The sequence below is a fragment of the Panthera uncia genome, assembly GCF_023721935.1.
Source record: "Panthera uncia isolate 11264 chromosome B2 unlocalized genomic scaffold, Puncia_PCG_1.0 HiC_scaffold_24, whole genome shotgun sequence".
Lineage (NCBI taxonomy): Eukaryota > Metazoa > Chordata > Mammalia > Carnivora > Felidae > Panthera > Panthera uncia.
Genome location: NW_026057580.1, coordinates 11285430 through 11291799, shown reverse-complemented (window position 1 = coordinate 11291799; position 6370 = coordinate 11285430).

The following is a 6370-nucleotide window of genomic DNA, read 5'->3' as shown; positions in this document are numbered from 1 at the left end:
GATGACGCTTACCAGGCATTTACTATGTGCTAGGCATTGTTCTAGGCACTTTGTTCACATTTACCTATTTGATCCTCATAGCAACTCGATAAGGTGTGCATGATTTTGTCCCCATTCTACAGTTGGGAAACATTCCAGAGCTTCAGTGAGAAAAAGTATGTGGAAAAGTTTAATGAGCACAACAGAACCTACAAGTTAAAGTGAAATCACCAAATTAGTTCACTTAGTTAAGAAATAGTTCTGTGACTGACCCCAGGGAGTGGAGAGGTGAAACACAGGAGAAGTTTGGAGGGGACCTGGGTGATTCAAAGGAGGGTCTTCACAAGGTAGACACACACAAATAAATTCAGAGAGATGCAATGAGCTGGATAGGGTCATCCATGGCAATGATGTTAATGATTGCAAACCAGGACCCAGAAAGTTGTGAATCTGGATGCTGCAGACAGTATTTAGGGTAGGGCAGGCAGCAGCTTCTTCTTCTAATAGTATTTGACAGAGGGTGATATTGGAGGAAATTTCTCCTTCCTTGAGCTCAGGTCATGTTGGGGCCAGCGGGGATGGGAGCGAGGGGAACAAGTGGATGGTGGCTGGCAGGGGCAGGGGCTGAGGAATCTTCGAGCTGCCTCTGCTAGGCCTCAGCAGTGCATTCTGTTTGTGCTCTGACTTGTACCTCTCTCCCTATCTTGACGGTCTGCGGACAGAGGCACCAGAGCCGTCCTCAGCCTCCCAATCCTGGGTCTCTTCTCTCCTCCTTCCTGTCATGCTGCTATCCCACCTGCTGCTCTCTGCCACCTTCTGTTGTGCTGCTGCCCAGGAAGAAGGATCTGTAGGTACAAAGCAGAAGGGAATGAAGCATGAGACAACTCCATACACATTAACTTTTGAGGAAGATTTGCTCTAGGGCACAGGCAGATGCAGGGCAGACTTGAGATCTGAATTCCAGAATAGGACATTCTGGGCTCTGTGGGTTTTGTCTGGGGAGATGGCTGCTAGAGTTTGCCTGGGTGAAACGGAGGAGAGGGCTGGGGGGAGGGCCAGGGCAGTGGACACTCAGATCCTGTAGAGAAGAGCAAGTGGGTGATAGGTAGGGAGGGTGTGAGACTGGGATAAGGTTGGGGTGGGGTGAGGGTGGAACTGGAATGTGGGGCTGATGGGGCACATGACTATGTCCAGCAGGCAGTGAGGCCAAGGTAGAGAGGGAAAGAGTGATGACTGAGGTGGATGAATACCTTTAGTACACAGTTCCAACCCCTCCCCATCATTTATGCACAGGATTAGTCAATACCCAGATTCAGATAACTGGGTCTTAGAACCCCAGAGTCTGTGGCATGCAGTTGTAGAACCAGAGGTGCAGAAAGTAGATGAAATCATCTCTGAGGGGAGCACAAATGGGGTCTTGGAGCAAGTCTAAAAAGGATGTCTTGTTTTTCCTCTAATAAATGTTATTTGATGTAACTTATCTGACAGAAATATGCTCATTATAGAAACTGGAAAACTGAAAAAAATGAGAAAGAAAAAGAAAATATGATACTCCCCAGTTACCCACGCAGGCAACCATTTGAGTATATTTCTCTTTAGTCTGTTTTACTCTGAGTTTTAGGCCATGTACTGAGCTTGTGTTCTATAGACATTTAAAGCATTTACCCATATTATTGCAAATGGAGTAAGCCATTTTCTAGGGGCAGGACACCAAGAAACACCAGATACACTCTTCTGGGTGAAGCTGCTCTGATGGAGACCCTGCATCATGAATCACTTAGCATGATAAGTGAGAATGAAACATGTTGAACAGACCTTTGGAATTAGACGTAGTTTTGATGTGGGATTTTTTCATTCTTTAATCCAGGCTGAGCATCCATCTTCAGTGTCTTGTGCTAAAGCCAGAGTTTCCTCTCTGCCTATGTATCAGTGACCAAAAAAGTTATTTTGGGGCCATTATTGTAGTTGGCAAAATGAATATCTCACAGTAAAAACTTCCTAGGGAACTAAAATTGCTACTGGGGAGAAGAGATGGTCATCTCATCTTGGGGCGGGGGGGTGGGGGTGGGCAGTGCAGTTAGTCACTGATTTGCTCCATGGCTGAGCTCAGAACCAAGGAATCCTTTGAGCTTCAACTCTAGACTTAATAACCAATGGTTCCACAATTGTGTGATGTAGATCTGGAATTCTAAGATCTAGTTATCTGAATCTCTTTATTGAGTATATAGGCCCTGGGGTTAAATGACAACCAGTATCCCAGAACTGGTGGGCTGTAGGTCTTCTTTTAACATCTCAAGGGCTCAATTACTTCATGTGGCAGAAATTACCCTTTGGTTTTCCAACTTTTGGAGGTCACAGTTATATATGCTTTTTTACTTAGTGTGCATAATGAGAAGTTGTTGGCACTGCTTCTGAAGAGTTTTCATCAGTCTTAAGATATTGTTAATCACCCATTCAACAAATATGTATGAAGTGCTTCCTGTGGGCCAGACATTGTTCTAAGCTGGAGACATAGTGATGAATGAGACAATTAAAAATCCCTGCCATTGTGGGAAGTATTTATTATAAATAGAAAATGATGAGTGTCATGTTGATAAAACACAGCCAGGGGAAATGGCCCAGGAATATGGGGCTGCCCTTCGGATGAGGTGGTCAAGGCAGGCCTCAGAGGTATGTGAAGCAGATGGGAAAGGAGAGATACCTGGGGCTGTAGAAGGCCACAGGCTCAGGCTCGCCTTACTACCAGGAGAACAAGGCAAAGTATGAGACTGTTTGAAAGACTATAATTCAGATTCAACAAATGCTTTAAATAATCTTCTATGCTTAAGCTGGTGCAGTTGACATCATTGTTATTTACAGTTGAGGACATGGATATTCTGAATATTTAAGTGACCCAAGCAAGCATGCAAAGCTGGTGAGGGACAGAGCCTGAACTCTAATCTTGTCCTCTGATTCTTTAAAGCCAGTGGAATTTGCACTGCAAAATAGCACTGCCACTAATACTACTGCTACTGCTCATTTATTCACTTTCTGGATATTTACTCATCCCCTATCACATTTAACAGCATCTGGGGTTTAGTGAGAAGCCTGACTTTGCCAATTATTTCATCACTTTGAACTTCCTTTTCTCACCTATAAAATAGTAAGATCATATGCTTGTCTCACAGGTTTGTGGTGAAGATTAAATAAACAAATGTATAGACAGCATCCTTTAGGCATTCCACAAGTGCCAGTGTTCTTCCTTTCCCAACAGCTGGGCTGAACTATAGTTTGTTTAGTGTAGTCTTAACCAGTAGGAGCCTGGGTCTGGGAACCCAGAATATGTATTCAAACTCTAGCTCAACTTTTGACTTGGAGAGTATCCTTGGGGAGATTACTTATTCTCTCTGAACCTTGTTTCCTCATCTATAAAAAGGGGGAGAATAACAAATAGTTCTTAATTTCAAAGGGCTGTTGTGAAAAGTAAATGAGTTAATACATTCATAAGACCTGCCTATCTCGTAGTAAGTGTGCAAGAAAGGTTGGCCATTGCTGTTGCTGTGGGATTGTGTGCAAGTCACCATTCCTCTTGGGTGAAACTTGAAACTCAAGTTTTTTGGCTGTAAAATAGGGAGGTTAATAGCTTGTAACGCTTCTAAAGAGACACATTTTTCTTTCAAGAGGGCAACCTTCATCTATCCAGATAGCTTTAGGTGTGTGAAGAGGGGAGGCCAGTGGGGAACCATAGGGTTGAGTCATCTCATCTACTTCTCTGCATCCAGACCAAACTTTAACACCAAAATGAAAGTCTCCCATCTCCTTCCTCTATCCATCTTCCATTCCTCTTCTTATCCTCCTCCCATTCATCATCTGTGTCTACTTTTGGGGGAGCTGGGAGATCAGTGACCCTAGAAGAGAATCCAGAAAGAGAATGTCTGTAAGGCAACCACCTGAGCTTTTGGCTCAGAAAAGGTGCGCAATGAATAGTAGCTATCATTGGTATTGCTGCTGAGAGAACCAAGGAATGGAACTAACAGCGAAGTGAGGGCCTGAAAATTCAGCCATCCTTTCTTTCCCTAACCTCGATTCCCATAAGAGACTTGGGACCCTCATCCCCTTCTTGTCCCACCCATATTTTTTCAAAGAGTTCCCCGGGCCTCTACTCTTCTTGGCAGCAAGGAGGCGGGTGGATTTTGTTTCTTTGTGATTGGGAATGGGTCCAGGTTCTGGTTGCCACCTTGAGCTAACAGACTGGAAATCTCAGTTACGTAACAACACTATCTCCCTCACTCTTTGGCGATCTCCTGACTAGGTATCAGAGACATCTCCTCTGTCCCCATTGGTTGTTTTTTTTCCCACGTAATTAAGGCCCTTATCTGTTCATTGATAGAGGTGTTTTCTCTCACACCCTGTCCTTAAACACAGTCAGTCCCTTCTACAATTCAGCTGCCTCATTCACTCATCTCAGGACCCCCAAGCAGACATCTTTTTCTTTCAAGCGGGCAAACTTCATCTATCCCAGATAGCTTTAGGCGTGTGAAGAGAGGGGTGTCCAGTGGGCGACCATAGGGTTGAGTCATCTTATCTACTTCTCTACATCCAAACCAAACTTTAACACCAAAATGAAGTCTTCCATATCCTTCCTCTATCCATCTTCCATTCCTCTTTTATCCTCCTCCCATTCATCACCTGTGTCTACTTATTAATCCTATGGCAAGTTCTGCCAGAAGTCTTACTTCAGTCTCTTACACAATTACATTTGAGATGGAGCTGGAATGTTATGGAAAGATGGAGATTCTGATATTTGTTCCCTTTCCTCTCAGCCCTGTCATGGAAAGGGAACTCCATTTCATAAGTATATAAACTCTGAAGGAGCATTTGTGGAACAAAATATCCTCAATATCTGATCTCAAAATCTTGTGATTTGATAGGTAGGGCAGGAAGTAGAGGTTGATAGGCACACAAATAACTGTAAGGTTGGGTTGAAGGTAGCAGGAAAGGGTATTAATAAAGAATTTTTTGAGCATTGAGATGAAACTAGATCTTATATGCTTGGAAGGATCTGGAAAGATGCCATAAGGCCAGAAAGGTCTGAATTTCAGAACTGAGGAGTGGAAGTGGAGAAGAGGTGAAGTGGCATTCTTGCTAAAGGCACAACCTGAACAAAGGTCCAGAGACTAGAGGAGAGAATGGGGATTTTAAGTCATAGTATTTTGAGGATACTGGCTGGGGAGATATATCTAGGGTAATAAAGGGACCCTTAGAGGGAGAGGTGGGCAGAGAAACAAGGAAGAAAATAATGGAAGTTTCTTATTTGCCTCTTTTCCTTCACAGGTGCTATCACATTTCAAGAACTTCAGAAAACTGGTGATTCCCCAGCATCTGATAATTTGTTCTCTCCTACTTCAGGCTTTGTTTATAGTGCACCCCCTGATCATACTGCTCTTCAGTCAAGCCATAGCCCTCTAGACCTCACTAAATCTACAGAAACCCATAAGCTAAAACGCAATTGCAACGCTACACACCATCTCAAGCCGATTTACAAACACATAGGTAATTCCCAAAACTCTACAAGTCATCATGGTAATTCCCAAAACTCTACTTCTGAAAAAACCCCGAGCAATCAAGGAAGAGACCCAAATGTTCGGAATGGACGGTCTATTGATCCTGCTGACTCTACTAACACACATAAGGGATCGTCTGGTGTAAAATATCCAACCTCAGCACCCAAGATCAAAACAACTTGCCTTAAGTTCAAATCAGTTACAGGAACAGATAAAAGTGTAACATCTTTGAGAAACATTACTTCAGAGAGTAAAAGCGCTACTTCACAGAAGACCATAAATCCTGTCCACAACTCAGGAAATTCGGAGAGCAAAAAAATACCTATGTATTCCTCAGGCAAAAGCACAACAGCCCCATCAGATGAGGTTACAAGAACCCCACGAAGGTCAGAAAGAGCTGGAGATCATACAATAGCTGCTAATCTCAGAACTACAGTTGCCTCAGGCACAACGATGATGAAGACTACAGGACGTATAAGCAGGACCACATTAGCCATTGAAAAGACCACACAAATACCAGCAACACTTAGAGAACATAGACACAGCACCATATCAGCTCATATAAATATCACAAAATCACTAGAAAACTCACTAGAACATGGAAAATTAGCCACATTGCCTTATGAAAAGACTCCGGGAGTCCCAACAGAATCTACAAAATATGGAGAAGAGACTACATCAACCAATAAGAAAGCCACAATAAGCCGCCAAAAGTCCAAGAAACATGGACAGAACACCACTCCGGACAGCAGGAGGACCACAAGAGCCCCAGAAGGGCCCACTGACTATAGTGAGAAGACCACCCCCGCCAATGGGAAGACCATGAGAGCCCCAGCAGGGCCCAAGGA